Below are 17,291 nucleotides of genomic sequence, written 5' to 3' on the forward strand. Positions count from 1 at the left end.
TTACACGTGGAATAAACAAGCGTACAGTCAATAACACAATAGAAAAAAGTCTATATACAGTGAACTTCCTTGCTGTTCACTATGCTTCGACGTCCTTGATGTTCACTACGACCAAAACGATTTTATAACACAATGGAAATGACAAAGGAACAACAACTGAAACAGACAATATTATAAAACACACAATGGAAACTACATAAACAGCCATCCTACTGAAATGACCAGTCCAGGCAGGGACGGGGACGGGAGTTGGGGGAGTCGGGGTTTGGAGAGAGGAATGGGGGACGGAGGGGAATACCGGGATTAGAGGAATGGTGAGATGGAGGAATTTACTTACAGTCAAATAAATACACACGCAACAATCTACACAAAATACCATCTGTTATCATATAAGATCAATGATTACCTCAATCACCAATAATGATTTTCCCTTTGGGGATGATTAATACATTTACGTTGAAATCCATCGAATTGAAGAAAGACGGCAAAGAAGGAAGGATTTAAACAGTTTAGTAACGAGGTCTGCGTCTTAAATGACACCCCATTCCCATCCCAAGTATCAACCCAGATTTGAACTGAAAGTGTGTGAAGTTATATGGGCCCAACGTTATAATAATAATGCAGGTCTATAAATCACATTTTATTGTGTCACATACACATATTTAGCAGATGTTATTGTGGGTGTAGCGAAATGCTTGTGTTCCTAGCTCCAACAGTGCAGTAGTATCTAACTATTCACAACAATACACACAAATCTAAAATTAAAATAATGGAATGAAGAAATATATAAATATTATGCTGAGTAATGTCGGAGTGGCATTGACTAAAATACAGTAGAATAGAATATAGTATATACATATGAGATGAGTAAAGCAACATGTAAACATTATTAAAGTGATTAATGTTCCATTATTAAAGTAGCCAGTGATTCCATGTCTGTGTATTTAGTGCAGCAGCCTCTAACTTGCAGGGTTGAATTGGCATAAAAAGCTACCACCCGGTTTAAGGGTTATTTTCTTCTCCTCTGTCTTTCCTAATGCTGAGGACATCAGTGTGGAACAGTATGTAGTTACTGTGTTTTGTAGAATGTGTTATAAATTAAATCATTACTAAGGTGAATCTTTGGTTATTGTACATCTCCTCATCTCAGTCGTGGCTCTATGAAACATGTTGCTTTTATAACTAACCAGTCTAAAAAGATTCCCAGCATAAAGATCACCTTTACCACTAAGATCTAAAGTCCACCTGTAGACAATGCCCTATATAGTGCACTACTTTAGACCACAGGCCTATATAGTGCACTACTTTAGACCACAACCCTATATAGTGCACTACTTTAGACCACAGCCCTATATAGTGCACTACTTTAGACCACAGGCCTAAATCGTGCCCTACTTTAGACCACAGCCCTATATAGTGCCCTACTTTAGACCACAGCCCTATGGCCCCTGATCAAAAGTAGGGCACTATTTAGGAAATACAATGCCATTTGGAACACAAACATGATGTGCAGACAGGGACATCTTTTTAGGGACACCTAGCTAATAATTAAGACACACAGGAGCAGCCAATACAGATATTATTGTTATTATTATAGCAGTTGTGTTGTTGTCAATAGTAATGATATTATAATAGTGATATTAGGCCTGTAGACTTGCAGCTCTACAGTTAGATTAGAGCATGTCGTTTTAAAATAAGAGTCAGTAAAACACAAGTATCAATTCAAAATTGTGTGATTTAGGCTCCACGAAATATGAAATGCGTTATGAAGAATGTATTCAGACCACAGGCCTATATAGTGCACTACTTTAGACCACAGCGCTATATAGTGCACTACTTTAATTTATAAGCGAAATCAAACATAGAAAACAGCAGTGGCATTAATAAAAATGTTTTTCCCACGGATTAAGTCGCACATAAATGTGTGTCTTTTCTCACAAATTCTGATCAGAAAGTCTGCTCAGAAAAATCGAAAACAATATATATAGCAATACAAACACCATTTATAAACGGGATTAAATAAATATAACATTAAGGTATATTCATAACATTCAATAACGAAGAAAAATAGAAACATAGGCTATCGTGTTTAAATTCTTGTCTTTTCTCACGAATTAAACAACAAAACAACATGCTGAAATACATTATGTACATGCACGAATTGAATGTGAGATTGTGTTGTCAAATTGGCCTGAACCGGTTTTGAGTGACCATTTACAATTTATTTACAATACATTTACAGAATAATAGCAAACCACTCAATTCAATTGGACACACGTCAATTCACGGGAGTCTGCCAGGTTTGGGTCACTAACCTTGATTTACAGAACAGTGGTGATTAATGGCCCATCTCAGGGTCCGAGACAACAATGGTTTGATGACTGTCCATCTGTGGAGCATTCTAGAAGGACTGATCCAGAAAGCTGGTTGTGTGTCTTCTACTGCCCTACCTAGTCTGTTAATTTGGGAGGTAAATATTGCCTATTGACAAGATTGAAACGGTGTCTGTTTCCTTACATCAGTGTTTCCCAACTCCAGTCCCCCAACAGCACACATCGTTGTTGTAGCTCCAAGTGAAAAAAGTACCCACTTGTCAAACTTGAGTAAAAGTAAAGATACCTTAATATAAAATGACTCAAGTAAAGTAAATGTAATTGCTAAAATATACTTAGTTATCAAAAGTAAAAAGTAAAGCAAACCAGATGGCACCTTTTTGTTGTTCTTTATTAATTTACAGATGGCCAGGGACAGACTCCAACACTCAGACATCATTTATAAACGAAGCATGTGTTTAGTGAGTCGGCCAGATCAGATGCCTACAGTAGGGATGTTCTCTTGATAAGTGTGTGAATTAAACAATTGTCGTGTCTGATAAGCATTCAAAATGTAAAGAATAGTTTTGGGTATCAGGGAAAATGTACGGAGTAAAAAGTACATCATTTTCTTTAGGAATGTAGTGAAGTAAAAGTAAAAACCTTCATTTAATTAGACATGTCAATTAAGAACAAATTCATCTTTACAATGACGGCCAAACCCGGACGATGCTGGGCCAATTGTTCGATACCCTATGGGACTCCAAATCACGGCCGGTTGAGATACCGCCTGGATTCGAACCAAGGTGTCTGTAGTGACGCCTCAAGCACTGAGCTGCAGTGCCTTAGACCGCTGCGCCACTCGGAAGCCCAAGTAAAGGACAGATACCCCAAAAACTACTTAAGTAGTACTTTCAAGTATTTCACTAAAGTACTTTACACCACTGGGCGAGACATAGACAGAGCTGTAGGTGGTTTCGACCAGGGGACAATGGTGCTCGGTGGCGGCTTGGGCCCCGGTGGCCCCGCAGAGACGGCAGACATACAGCCGCAGGTACGGGCACATCATGTCCCCATCCTGGCCCGTTGTGTTTGCAGAAGCTGCAGAACTTGCGCTCAGGTGATGGCACCTCCTCCGGTGTGTTTCTCCCACTCTGGCCCCAGGTGCCAGCGGGGGATCTGGACGCTGCTGTAGGGGGCTCGGGACCCTCGGTGCTGCTCGGCCATAAAGGAGCGTCTTCATGCAAGAGGTCGATTTCTGAATACAGGGGTTCCATTTCGTGCCATAGGGGTGGTGTCGCCACAGGTGTTATCGGTGACAGCAAGGCTCGCGGCAGAAACTCTTCAAATTCCACCATGGTCGAGCATATACCGGAGTCATGACCCTCAACGGTTGACGGTTCTGAGGTGAAGTTTCCTAACTGCATCTCGTGCACTAGGTCAGCCAGCTTCAAGTAGTCCCGCCACGGGTCGAAACTCTTGTTTTCGGACTCCATGTAAGGCGGTAGGTCTATGAGTTGACAAATCATAGCGTTCATGCTCCCGCTTGTATTTTTTATATCCCAACAGACTAGTGTCTGATAACGATCAGAATGTACCAGAATAAAGAACGCTGGGTCTAAACTGACAACTCAACTGAAGGCAAATTTGACAAGGTTCACGTTTTAACCTGTCGGTGTTTTGTTAAACAGCCAATCAGATGGCGTTGTGCGGAGTCCGTTGCACGTGACAACAGCCAATCAAATGGTTCAACTATTTGGGATACAATATTAAAAACTTCAAATATAACTGTTTAATCTATTCTATGTTCTAAATTGATAGGACTTCTAATTCTTAGTTATAGGAAGCTGTTTGATAATAGCCTATTTTAATAAGAAAATATCAGTAAAATAACTGTTAAAATTAAAAATTGCTTTTTTAAATATTTATTTGATTTCACCTTTATTTAACCAGATAGGCCAGTTGAGAACAAGTTCTCTTTTACAACTGCGACCTGGCCAAGATAAAGCAAAGCAGTGCGACACAAACAACAACACAGAGGAATAAATGGAATAAACATGGAATAAACAAGCGTACAGTCAATAACACAATAGAAAAAAGTCTATATACAGTGAACTTCCTTGCTGTTCACTATGCTTCGACGTCCTTGCTGTTCACTACGACCAAAACAATTTTAATACACAATGGAAATGACAAAGAAACAACAACTGAAACAGACAATATTATAAAACATACAATGGAAACTACATAAACAGCCATCCTACTGAAATGACCAGTCCAGGCAGGGACGGGGACGGGAGTTGGGGGAGTCGAGGTTTGGAGAGAGGGATGGGGGACGGAGGGGAATACAGGGATTAGAGGAATGGGGAGATGGAGGAATTTACTTACAGTCAAATAAATACACACGCAACAATCTACACAAAAGTCCATCTGTTATCATATAAGATCAATGATTATCTCAATCACCAATAATGATTTTCCCTTTGGGGTGATTAATAAAGTTACGTTGAAATCCATCGAATTGAAGAAAGACGGCAAAGAAGGAAGGATTTAAACAGTTTAGTAACGAGGTCTGCGTCTTAAATGACACCCCATTCCCATCCCAAGTATCAACCCAGATTTGAACTGAAAGTGTGTGAAGTTATATGGGCCCAACGTTATAATGATAATGCAGGTCTATAAATCACATTTTATTGTGTCACATAAAAATATTTATCAGATGTTATTGTGGGTGTAGCGGAATGCTTGTGTTCCTAGCTCCAACAGTGCAGTAGTATCTAACTATTCCCAACAATACACACAGATCTAAAAGTATGAAATAAATAGAGTAGAATATAATATAACTAGGCAAGTCAGTTAAGAACAAATTCTTATTTACAATGACGGCCTAGGAACAGTGGTTTAACTGCCTTGTTCAGGGGAAGAACGACAGATTTGTACTTTGTCCTCTCGGAGATGCGATCTTTCGGTTGCTAGGACAACGCTCTAACCACTACGCTATGCTGTATAGTATATAAATGACATGAGTAAAGCAACATGTAAACATTATTAAAGTAGCCAGTGATTCCATGTCTGTGTATATAGTGCAGCAGCCTCTAACTTGCAGGGTTGAATTGGCATAAAAAGCTACCACCGGGTTTAAGGGTTATTTTCTTCTCCTCTGTCTTTCCTAATGCTGAGGACATCAGTGTGGAACAGTATGTAGTTACTGTGTTTTGTAGAATGTGTTATAAATAAATCAGTACTGTAACGGCTTTCTTCCTGGGGTGAAGGAGAGGACCAAAACGCAGCGCGGCTAGTGTTCAACATGATTTAATAAAGAAGAGACAATAACGTGAACACTATACAAAATACAAAATGTGAAAACCGAGACAGTCCTATCTGGTGCAGAACACAAAGACAGAAGACAACCACCCACAATCCCCAACACAAAACAAGCAACCTATATATGATTCTCAATCAGGGACAACGATTGACAGCTGCCTCTGATTGAGAACCATATTAGGCTGAACACAGAAACAGACAAACTAGACACACAACATAGAATGCCCACCCAGCTCACATCCTGACCAACTCTAAAACAAGCAACACACATAAGAACTATGGTCAGGACGTGACAATTACTAAGGTGAATCTTTGGTTATTGTACATCTCCTAATCTCAGTCGTGGCTCCATGAAACATGTTGCTTTTATAACTAACCAGTCTAAAAAGATTCCCAGCATAAAGATCACCTTTACCACTAAGATCTAAAGTCCACCTGTAGACAATGCCCTATATAGTGCACTACTTTAGACCTCAGGCCTATATAGTGCACTACTTTAGACCACAACCCTATATAGTGCACTACTTTTCACCACAGCCCTATATAGTGCACTACTTTAGACCACAGGCCTATATAGTGCACTACTTTAGACCACAGCCCTATATAGTGCACTACTTTAGACCACAGGCCTATATAGTGCACTACTTTAGACCACAGCCCTATATAGTGCACTACTTTAGACCTCAGGCCTATATAGTGCACTACTTTAGACCACAACCCTATATAGTGCACTACTTTTCACCACAGCCCTATATAGTGCACTACTTTAGACCACAGGCCTATATAGTGCACTACTTTAGACCACAGCCCTATATAGTGCACTACTTTAGACCACAGCCCTATATAGTGCACTACTTTAGACCACAGCCCTATATAGTGCACTACTTTAGACCACAGCCCTATATAGTGCACTACTTTAGACCACAACCCTATATAGTGCAGTACTTTTCACCACAGCCCTATATAGTGCACTACTTTTCACCACAGCCCAATATAGTGCACTACTTTTCACCACAGCCCAATATAGTGCACTACTTTTCACCACAGCCCTATATAGTGCCCTACTTTAGACCACAGCCCTATGGCCCCTGATCAAAAGTAGGGCACTATTTAGGAAATACAATGCCATTTGGGACACAAACATGATGTGCAGACAGGGACATCTTTTTAGGGACACCTAGCTAATAATTAAGACACACAGGAGCAGCCAATACAGATATTATTGTTATTATTATAGCAGTTGTGTTGTTGTCAATAGTAATGATATTATAATAGTGATATTAGGCCTGTAGACTTGCAGCTCTACAGTTAGATTAGAGCATGTCGTTTTAAAATAAGAGTCAGGAAAACACAAGTATCAATTCAAAATTGTGTGATTTAGGCTCCACGAAATATGAAATGCGTTATGAAGAATGTATTCAGACCACAGGCCTATATAGTGCACTACTTTAGACCACAGCGCTATATAGTGCACTACTTTAATTTATAAGCGAAATCAAACATAGAAAACAGCAGTGGCATTAATAAAAATGTTTTTCCCACGGACTAAGTCGCACATAAATGTGTGTCTTTTCTCACAAATTCTGATCAGAAAGTCTGCTCAGAAAAATCGAAAACAATATATATAGCAATACAAACACCATTTATAAACGGGATTAAATAAATACAACATTAAGGTATATTCATAACGTTCAATAACGAAGAAACAATAGAAATATAGGCTATCGTGTTTAAATTCTTCTCTTTTCTCACGAATTAAACAACAAAACAACATGCTGAAATACATTATGTACATGCACGAATTGAATGTGAGATTGTGTTGTCAAATTGGCCTGAACCGGTTTTGAGTGACCATTTACAATTTATTTACAATACATTTACAGAATAATAGCAAACCACTCAATTCAATTGGGAATGCGTCAATTCACGGGAGACTGCCAGGGTTGGGTCACTAACCTTGATTTACAGAACAGTGATGATTAATGGCCCATCTCAGGGTCCTAGACAAGAATGGTTTGATGACTGTCCATCTGTGGAGCATTCTAGAAGGACTGGGCTGATCCAGAAAGCTGGTTGTGTGTCTTCTACTGCCCTACTTAGTCTGTTCATTTGGGAGTAAAATATTGCCTATTGACAAGATTGAAACGGTGTCTTTTTCCTTACATCAGTGTTTCCCAACTCCAGTCCCCCAACAGCACACATCGTTGTTGTAGCTCCAAGTGAAAAAGTACCCACTTGTCAAGTTTGAGTAAAAGTAAAGATACCTTAATATAAAATGACTCAAGTATAAGTGAATGTCACCCGGTAAAATACTACTTGAGTAAAAGTCTAAAAGTAAATGATTTAAAATATACTTAAGTATCTAAAGTAAATGTAATCGCTAAAATATACTTAGGTATCAAAAGTAAAAAGTAAAGCAAACCAGATGGCACCTTTTTGTTGTTCTTTATTAATTTACAGATGGCCAGGGACACACTCCAACACTCAGACATCAGTTATAAACGAAGCATGTGTTTAGTGAGTCGGCCAGATCAGATGCAGTAGGGATGTTCTCTTGATAAGTGTGTGAATTAAACAATTGTCGTGTCTGATAAGCATTCAAAATGTAAAGAATAGTTTTGGGTATCAGGGAAAATGTACGGAGTAAAAAGTACATAATTTTCTTTAGGAATGTAGTGAAGTAACAGTAAAAACCTTCATTTAATTAGACATGTCAATTAAGAACAAATTCATCTTTACAATGACGGCCAAACCCGGACGATGCTGGGCCAATTGTTCGATACCCTATGGGACTCCCAATCACGGCCGGTTGAGATACAGCCTGGATTCGAACCAAGGTGTCTGTAGTGACGCCTCAAGCACTGAGCTGCAGTGCCTTAGACCGCTGCGACACTCGGAAGCCCAAATAAATGACAGATACCCCAAAAACTACTTAAGTAGTACTTTCAAGTATTTCACTAAAGTACTTTACACCACTGGGCGAGACATAGACAGAGCTGTAGGTGGTTTCGACCAGGGGACAATGGTGCTCGGTGGCGGCTTGGGCCCGGGTGGCCCCTCAGAGAGGGCAGACATACAGCCGCAGGTACGGGCACATCATGTCCCCATCCTGGCCCGTTGTGTTTGCAGAAGCTGCAGAACTTGCGCTCAGGTGATGGCACCTCCTCCGGCGTGTTTCTCCCACTCTGGCCCCAGGTGCCAGCGGGGGATCTGGACGCTGCTGTAGGGGGCTCGGGACCTTCGGTGCTGCTCGGCCATAAAGGAGCGTCTTCATGCAAGAGGTCGATTTCTGAATCCAGGGGTTCCATTTCGTGCCGTAGGGGTGGTGTCACCACAGGTGTTATCGGTGACAGCAAGGCTCGCGGCAGAAACTCTTCAAATTCCACCATGGTCGAGCATATCCCGGTGTCATGACCCTCAACGGTTGACGGTTCTGAGGTGAAGTTTCCTAACTGCATCTCCCGCACGAGGTCAGCCAGCTTCAAGTAGTCCCGCCACGGGTCGAAACTCTTGTTTTCGGACTCCGTGTAAGGCGGTAGGTCTATGAGTTGACAAATCATAGCGTTCATTCTCACACTTGTATTTTTTATATCCCCACAGACTAGTGTCTGATCACGATCAGAATGTACCAGAATAAAGAACGCTGGGTCTAAACTGACAACTCAACTGAAGGCAAATTTGACAAGGTTCACGTTTTAACCTGTCGGTGTTTTGTTAAACAGCCAATCAGATGGCGTTGTGCGGAGTCCGCGATGCGTGACAACAGCCAATCAAATGGTTCAAACTGACAACTGCTAAATTGGTCATTTTAGAACATCAACTATTTGGGATACAATTTTACACCTCAACAATATTAAAAACTTCAAATATAACTGTTTAATCTATTCTATGTTCTAAATTGATAGGACTTCTAATTCTTAGTTATAGGAAGCTGTTTGATAATAGCCTATTTTAATAAGAAAATATCAGTAAAATAACTGTTAAAATTCAAAACTGCTTTTTAAAATATTTATTTGATTTCACCTTTATTTAACCAAATAGGCCAGTTGAGGTCAAGTTCTCATTTACAACTGCGACCTGGCCAAGATAAAGCAAAGCAGTGCGACACAAACAACAACACAGAGTTACACATGGAATAAACAAGCGTACAGTCAATAACACAATAGAAAAAAGTCTATATACAGTGAACTTCCTTGCTGTTCACTATGCTTCGACGTCCTTGCTGTTCACTACGACCAAAACGATTTTATAACACAATGGAAATGACAAAGAAACAACAACTGAAACAGACAATATTATAAAACACACAATAGAAACTACATAAACAGCCATCCTACTGAAATGACCAGTCCAGGCAGGGACGGGGACGGGAGTTGGGGGAGTCGGGGTTTGGAGAGAGGGATGGGGACGGAGGGGAATACAGGGATTAGAGGAATGGGGAGATGGAGGAATTTACTTACAGTCAAATAAATACACACGCAACAATCTACACAAAAGTCCATCTGTTATCATATCAGATCAATGATCACCTCAATCACCAATAATGATTTTCCCTTTGGGGTGATTAATAAAGTTACGTTGAAATCCATCGAATTGAAGAAAGACGGCAAAGAAGGAAGGATTTAAACAGTTTAGTAACGAGGTCTGCGTCTTAAATGACTCCCCATTCCCATCCCAAGTGTCAACCCAGTTTTGAACTGAAAGTGTGTGAAGTTATATGGGCCCAACGTTATAATGATAATGCAGGTCTATAAATCACATTTTATTGTGTCACATACACATATTTAGCAGATGTTATTGTGGGTGTAGCGAAATGCTTGTGTTCCTAGCTCCAACAGTGCAGTAGTATCTAACTATTCACAACAATACACATAAATCTAAAATTAAAATAATGGAATGAAGAAATATATAAATATTATGATGAGCAATGTCGGAGTGTCTGTGTATATAGTGCAGCAGCCTCTAACGTGCAGGGTTGAATTGGCATAAAAAGCTACCACCCCGGTTTAAGGGTGGACCGTTTAAGGGTTATTTTCTTCTCCTCTGTCTTTCCTAATGCTGAGGACATCAGTGTGGAACAGTATGTAGTTACTGTGTTTTGTAGAATGTGTTATAAAATAAATCATTACTAAGGTGAATCTTTGGTTATTGTACATCTTCTCATCTCAGTCGTGGCTCCATGAAACATGTTGCTTTTATAACTAACCAGTCTAAAAAGATTCCCAGCATAAAGAACACCTTTACCACTAAGATCTAAAGTCCACCTGTAGACAATGCCCTATATAGTGCACTACTTTAGACCACAGCCCTATATAGTGCACTACTTTAGACCACAGCCCTATATAGTGCACTACTTTAGACCACAGCCCTATATAGTGCACTACTTTAGACCACAGCCCTATGGCCCCTGATCAAAAGTAGGGCACTATTTAGGAAATACAATGCCATTTGGAACACAAACATGATGTGCAGACAGGGACACCTTTTTAGGGACACCTCACTGATAATTAAGACACACAGGAGCAGCCAATACAGATATTATTGTTATTATTAAAGCAGTTGTGTTGTTGTCAATAGTAATGCTCTTATAATAGTGATATTAGGCCTGTAGACTTGCAGCTCTACAGTTAGATTAGAGCATGTCGTTTTAAAATAAGAGTCAGGAAAACACAAGTATCAATTCAAATTGTATTTGTCACATGCGCCGAATACAACAGGTTTAGACCTGACCGTGAAATACTTACTTACAAGGTTAACCAACAATGCAGTTCAAGAAATAGAGTTAAGAAATATTTACTGAATGAACTAAATAAAAAAATCAAAAGAAACACAATAAAATAACAATAAGGAGGATGTGGGTTCCAGTATTGAGTCAATGTGCGGGGTACAGGTTAGTCGAGGTCATTTGTAGGTGTAGGTAGGGGTACAGGTTAGTCCAGGTCATTTGTAGGTGTAGGTAGGGGTACAGGTTAGTCGAGGTCATTTGTAGGTGTAGGTAGGGGTACAGGTTAGTCCAGGTCATTTGTAGGTGTAGGTAGGGGTACAGGTTAGTCGAGGTCATTTGTAGGTTTAGGTACGGGTACAGGTTAGTCGAGGTCATTTGTAGGTGTAGGTAGGGGTACAGGTTAGTCGAGGTCATTTGTAGGTGTAGGTAGGGGTACAGGTTAGTCGAGGTCATTTGTAGGTGTAGGTAGGGGTACAGGTTAGTCGAGGTCATTTGTAGGTGTAGGTAGGGGTACAGGTTAGTCGAGGTCATTTGTAGGTGTAGGTAGGGGTACAGGTTAGTCGAGGTCATTTGTAGGTGTAGGTAGGGGTACAGGTTAGTCGAGGTCATTTGTAGGTGTAGGTAGGGGTACAGGTTAGTCGAGGTCATTTGTAGGTGTAGGTCGGGGTACAGGTTAGTCGAGGTCATTTGTAGGTGTAGGTAGGGGTACAGGTTAGTCGAGGTCATTTGTAGGTGTAGGTAGGGGTACAGGTTAGTCGAGGTCATTTGTAGGTGTAGGTCGGGGTACAGGTTAGTCGAGGTCATTTGTAGGTGTAGGTAGGGGTACAGGTTAGTCAAGGTCATTTGTAGGTGTAGGTAGGGGTACAGGTTAGTCGAGGTCATTTGTAGGTGTAGGTAGGGGTACAGGTTAGTCGAGGTCATTTGTAGGTGTAGGTAGGGGTACAGGTTAGTCGAGGTCATTTGTAGGTGTAGGTAGGGGTACAGGTTAGTCGAGGTCATTTGTAGGTGTAGGTAGGGGTACAGGTTAGTCGAGGTCAATTGTAGGTGTAGGTAGGGGTACAGGTTAGTCGAGGTCATTTGTAGGTGTAGGTAGGGGTACAGGTTAGTCGAGGTCATTTGTAGGTGTAGGTAGGGGTAAAGGGAACAACAGTTCCGTTTTTTCCTTCCCAAAGTAGCAGGGAGAAACGTGGATAAACGTCTAATTCTCTAATGAGAGAGAATTACATTGTTAATGTTGTAAATGACTGTTGTAGCTGGAAACGGCAGATTTTTTATGGAATATCTACATAGTCGTACAGAGGCCCATTATCAGCAACCATCCAATGGCACAACATTACAACATTAAGCACTGTATTTCTGATCAATGATGTTATTTTAATGGACAAAATATATGCTTTTCTTTTGGAAAGGACATTTCTAAGTGACCCCAAACTTTTGAACGGTTTTGGTCGGCCAACATATGTTTTATGACTGCATATCACCGGCAGGGGTTTTGGTCGGCCAACATATGTTTTATGACTGCATATCACCGGCAAGGGTTTTGGTGGGCCAACATATGTTCTATGACTGCATATCACCGGCAGGGGTTTTGGTCGGCCAACATATGTTTTATGACTGCATATCACCGGCAAGGGTTTTGGTGGGCCAACATATGTTTTATGACTGCGTATCACCGGCAGGGGTTTTGGTCGGCCAACATGTGTTTTCTGACTGCATATCACCGGCAGGGGTTTTGGTCGGCCAACATATGTTTTATGACTGCATATCACCGGCAAGGGTTTTGGTCGGCCAACATGTGTTTTCTGACTGCATTTAAAAAATATATATATATACACATATATGTATTTAAATGTTCCCTGGCAGAGAGCCCAAAGAGGTCCATTACCTTGAGTAAACCCTGAACGGTTTCAAGATGCCTACCTGTTGAATATCCTCTTGTCTGCAGACAAGACATGTATTATAGAGCATTGGTTAAATGAGGACATTCATACTATGGAAGAGTGGAGCGGTACACTGAAAGAACTGTATTTAATGGAAAAGATCCCCTACAACATAAAACTGCAGACAGATTTAGTCTACTTGAAAAGGATGGGAACCGCTCGTTGTAAATAATATTGTGTAGACACGACTCAGTCTCAAAGCAACCAAACATATGATAATTGTATATATATATATTATTTGATTGTTTAATTATTATTACTTTAGTTTCTTCGTTCTAAAGTGATCTTGTTTATTGTATAGCCTACTTGTTGGTGTCTCAGACGACCAGAACCTTAATAATAATCCCCACACTTACGTCACAGACAATAATTCTACTAGTTGACTGCACGGACACACAGCAGGATACTGACACTCAGTCCGCGGTGGTCGGGAATGCGTTTTGGGGCTGGACACACCGCGAACCAGCCCCAACTGTTGTCGATCACACATACTAATGCCACGTTCACGTGCAATCGGAATTATCGGAAATACCTAGTTCCGACTGGGAAGTTTCACTTGAATTACCCTAAAAAATGTAAATACAGGTGGGAAATATTGAAAATGTTGTTGTCAATCTATTGGTTAATGAATTGTTCCGACTTGAAAAGAACTTGAACACAATCATGTCGGAGATACGACTTCCCATTGTCCAGTGTCCCAGGAGAATATGAAGCCAGCATTAGACAGCATTCAAGTGCTTGTCAGTACTTGAAAACTGACATTTCTGACTCGCTAACATGATTGACACCGTAATAATCATAATGAAACGGCCTTGTAAGAGCCACAAGTGTCAACCAACACAATTCATTATTTTACATTAACCTGTTTAACTTGTATTAAATGCATTATGAAGAGAAATGTGTGATTTAGGCTCCACGAAATATGAAATGCGTTATGAAGAATATCGTGTACTGTTGCCTTCACGAAAAAGGGCCTTTCTGGCTACAAGTGCACCAGTATCCCAAATTATTAAGCGAAATCAAACATAGAAAACAGCAGTGGCATTAATAAAAATGTTTTTCCCCCGTATTAAGTCGCACATAAATGTGTGTCTTTTCTCACAAATTCTGATCAGAAAGCCTGCTCAGAAAAATCGAAAACAGTATATATAGCAATACAAACACCATTTATAAACGGGATTAAATAAATACAACATTAAGGTATATTCATAACGTTCAATAAGGAAGAAACAATAGAAATATAGGCTATCGTGTTTAAATTCTTGTCTTTTCTCACGAATTAAACAACAAAACAACATGCTGAAACACATTATGTACATGCACGAATTGAATGTGAGATTGTGTTGTCAAATTGGCCTGAACCGGTTTTGAGTGACCATTTACAATTTATTTACAATACATTTACAGAATAATAGCAAACCACTCAATTCAATTGGACACACGTCAATTCACGGGAGACTGCCAGGGTTGGGTCACTAACCTTGATTTACAGAACAGTGATAATTAATGGCCCATCTCAGGGTCCTAGACAACAATGGTTTGATGACTGTCCATCTGTGGAGCATTCTAGAAGGACTGGGCTGATCCAGAAAGCTGGTTGTGTGTCTTCTACTGCCCTACTTAGTCTGTTAATTTGGGAGTAAAATATTGCCTATTGACAAGATTGAAACGGTGTCTGTTTCCTTACATCAGTGTTTCCCAACTCCAGTCCCCCAACAGCACACATCGTTGTTGTAGCTCCGTGAATGTCACCCGGTAAAATATTACTTGAGTAAAAGTCTAAGAGTAAATGGTTTAAAATATACTTAAGTATCTAAAGTAAATGTAATTGCTAAAATATACTTATGTATCAAAAGTAAAAAAGTAAAGCAAACCAGATGGCACCTTTTTGTTGTTCTTTATTAATTTACAGATGGCCAGGGACACACTCCAACACTCAGACATCATTTATAAACGAAGCATGTGTTTAGTGAGTCGGCCAGATCAGATGCAGTAGGGATGTTCTCTTGATAAGTGTGTGATTTAAACAATTGTCGTGTCCTGATAAGCATTCAAAATGTAAAGAATAGTTTTGGGTATGAGGGAAAATGTACGGAGTAAAAAGTACATAATTTTCTTTAGGAATGTAGTGAAGTAACAGTAAAAACCTTCATTTAATTAGGCATGTCAATTAAGAACAAATTCATCTTTACAATGACGGAAAAACCCGGACGAAGCTGGGCCAATTGTTCGATACCCTATGGGACTCCAAATCACGGCCGGTTGAGATACCGCCTGGATTCGAACCAAGGTGTCTGTAGTGACGCCTCAAGCACTGAGCTGCAGTGCCTTAGACCGCTGCGCCACTCGGAAGCCCAAGTAAAGGACAGATACCCCAAAAACTACTTAAGTAGTACTTTCAAGTATTTCACTAAAGTACTTTACACCACTGGGCGAGACATAGATAGAGCTGTACATAGGCGGAAATCCCAGGGGGGACGGGGGGGACACGACCCCCCCCATCCTGGGAAAAATATGATTTGTCCCCCCCAATATATCACTGTAAACATAACTATGTAATTTCAATAATATTAATAATACGCAATGAAAGCACTTGTGCTGATTATAGACACTTAATAGCGCGTTTTTAAATTTCACAAGATTGCGACCCCCCCGCCCTTTGCCCCACAATGATTTGATCCACTGCCAGTTCTTTAGCTTGCAAGGTAATAGAGGGTTTGTATCTACTGTCCGAAAGGCACTCAGTGTACGTAACTGACGTGAGGTAATCCAGTCAATCGCGCCATAGCAATGTATATATTTTTTTAATGTTGCAGGGTTCACACACTAGCTGAATTTGCAGAGCTAGCGCGCAAACTAAAGCAAACATTAACTATCAAGCTAGCTAGTACCTATTCCATTTATGTGGCGTCGTCAAAGATGGAATATTTGCTATCGTCAGTTTATTCCAAGATTAGCATGCAGCTGTAGTGCTTCAAAGTCCCTGTGATAAGGTTAGCGATAAACTGAAGTCCAAACTGAACAGAACTACACTCTCTTATACCATTGTGTTAAATATATTTAATGGTCTCGTTGCAAAAGCTAAATTGTCGCTAGTGAATTTTTTTTTTTCTTCACCTTTAACCAGGTAGCAAAGATTATAGCAAACACCACAGAAACGGAATTGGTGCTCGCTAGCTTTGCAAATTCAGCTATTGTTGGAAGCCTGCCAATATGAAACAAACTATGTTAAAATTTCAAAACGTTGCAGCATGTGTTGTGTAAATGTGTGTGTGTGCAGCTAGACCGGTCAGCCAGCCAGCCAGCCAGGTAGAAAAATGTCAGAAAAAAGTAAAAAGACGGACATCAGAGTATTTTTCAGTACACCAAAACGCAAAGTAAGAACTCTAGTAGCCTAATATCTCAAAGACGAGTTGATAAAATGTTCATAAGAAAGAAGTGAAATGCTAATGGAAATGTTTCACAATGATGTCATTAGGCAGAGCAGGCAACAGATGGCACACAGACAGCAGAGCTGGGGACAGATATGCAGGGACAGACTGGCAGAGACAGGGAGTCTCAGGTAAGTTTGTTGAGTCTTTGTTTGGCAACATTATGAAAGGTTCTCAATTTTTTTGATTTGTAAAATAGGGACATAATTGGAAAATGCCATGGATACCCTCACTCTCAACTTAAACTGGTGACTGAACCAAGATTTGTTTAAGGCAATGGTATTGCTGTTGTGATTAATTGTGTAGTTTTGGGTACCGGTAGTTAGGAGTACAGCAAACACCTTATTTCTTTTCTAGGAGACAGACTGTGAGTCAGTGAGGGTGGTGAAAGGGAAAGAGCCAAGGAGAGAGACTTCAGAGGACAGTGTCACAGCCACGGCAGGACCAGGTGTCACCCTTGTTGCCAGCAGCACCAGTATAGGGGACAGTGGCACAGCATCGTCCAGTTACCTCAGTGATGGCACAAAACCATATCAGCCACACCCACAATTTATAGAAC

General features: G+C 40.4%; 1 long non-coding RNA gene and 2 pseudogenes across 1 annotated transcript; 1 reads left to right on the forward strand and 2 right to left on the reverse strand.

Annotated features, from left to right (window-relative positions):
- Positions 1 to 3,036: 3,036 nt before the first annotated feature.
- LOC139551371 (nanos homolog 3-like) lies at positions 3,037 to 3,897 on the reverse strand (annotated as a pseudogene).
- A 4,671-nt stretch (positions 3,898 to 8,568) lies between these two features.
- LOC139541630 (nanos homolog 3-like) lies at positions 8,569 to 9,205 on the reverse strand (annotated as a pseudogene).
- A 7,201-nt stretch (positions 9,206 to 16,406) lies between these two features.
- LOC139551381 (uncharacterized) lies at positions 16,407 to 17,291 on the forward strand. The gene is made up of 3 exons (XR_011670269.1): positions 16,407 to 16,678; positions 16,780 to 16,863; positions 17,090 to 17,291. It is a non-coding gene; the product is annotated as an uncharacterized lncRNA (long non-coding RNA).

Source organism: Salvelinus alpinus, chromosome 2 (genome assembly GCF_045679555.1).
Source record: "Salvelinus alpinus chromosome 2, SLU_Salpinus.1, whole genome shotgun sequence".
Taxonomy (NCBI): domain Eukaryota; kingdom Metazoa; phylum Chordata; class Actinopteri; order Salmoniformes; family Salmonidae; genus Salvelinus; species Salvelinus alpinus.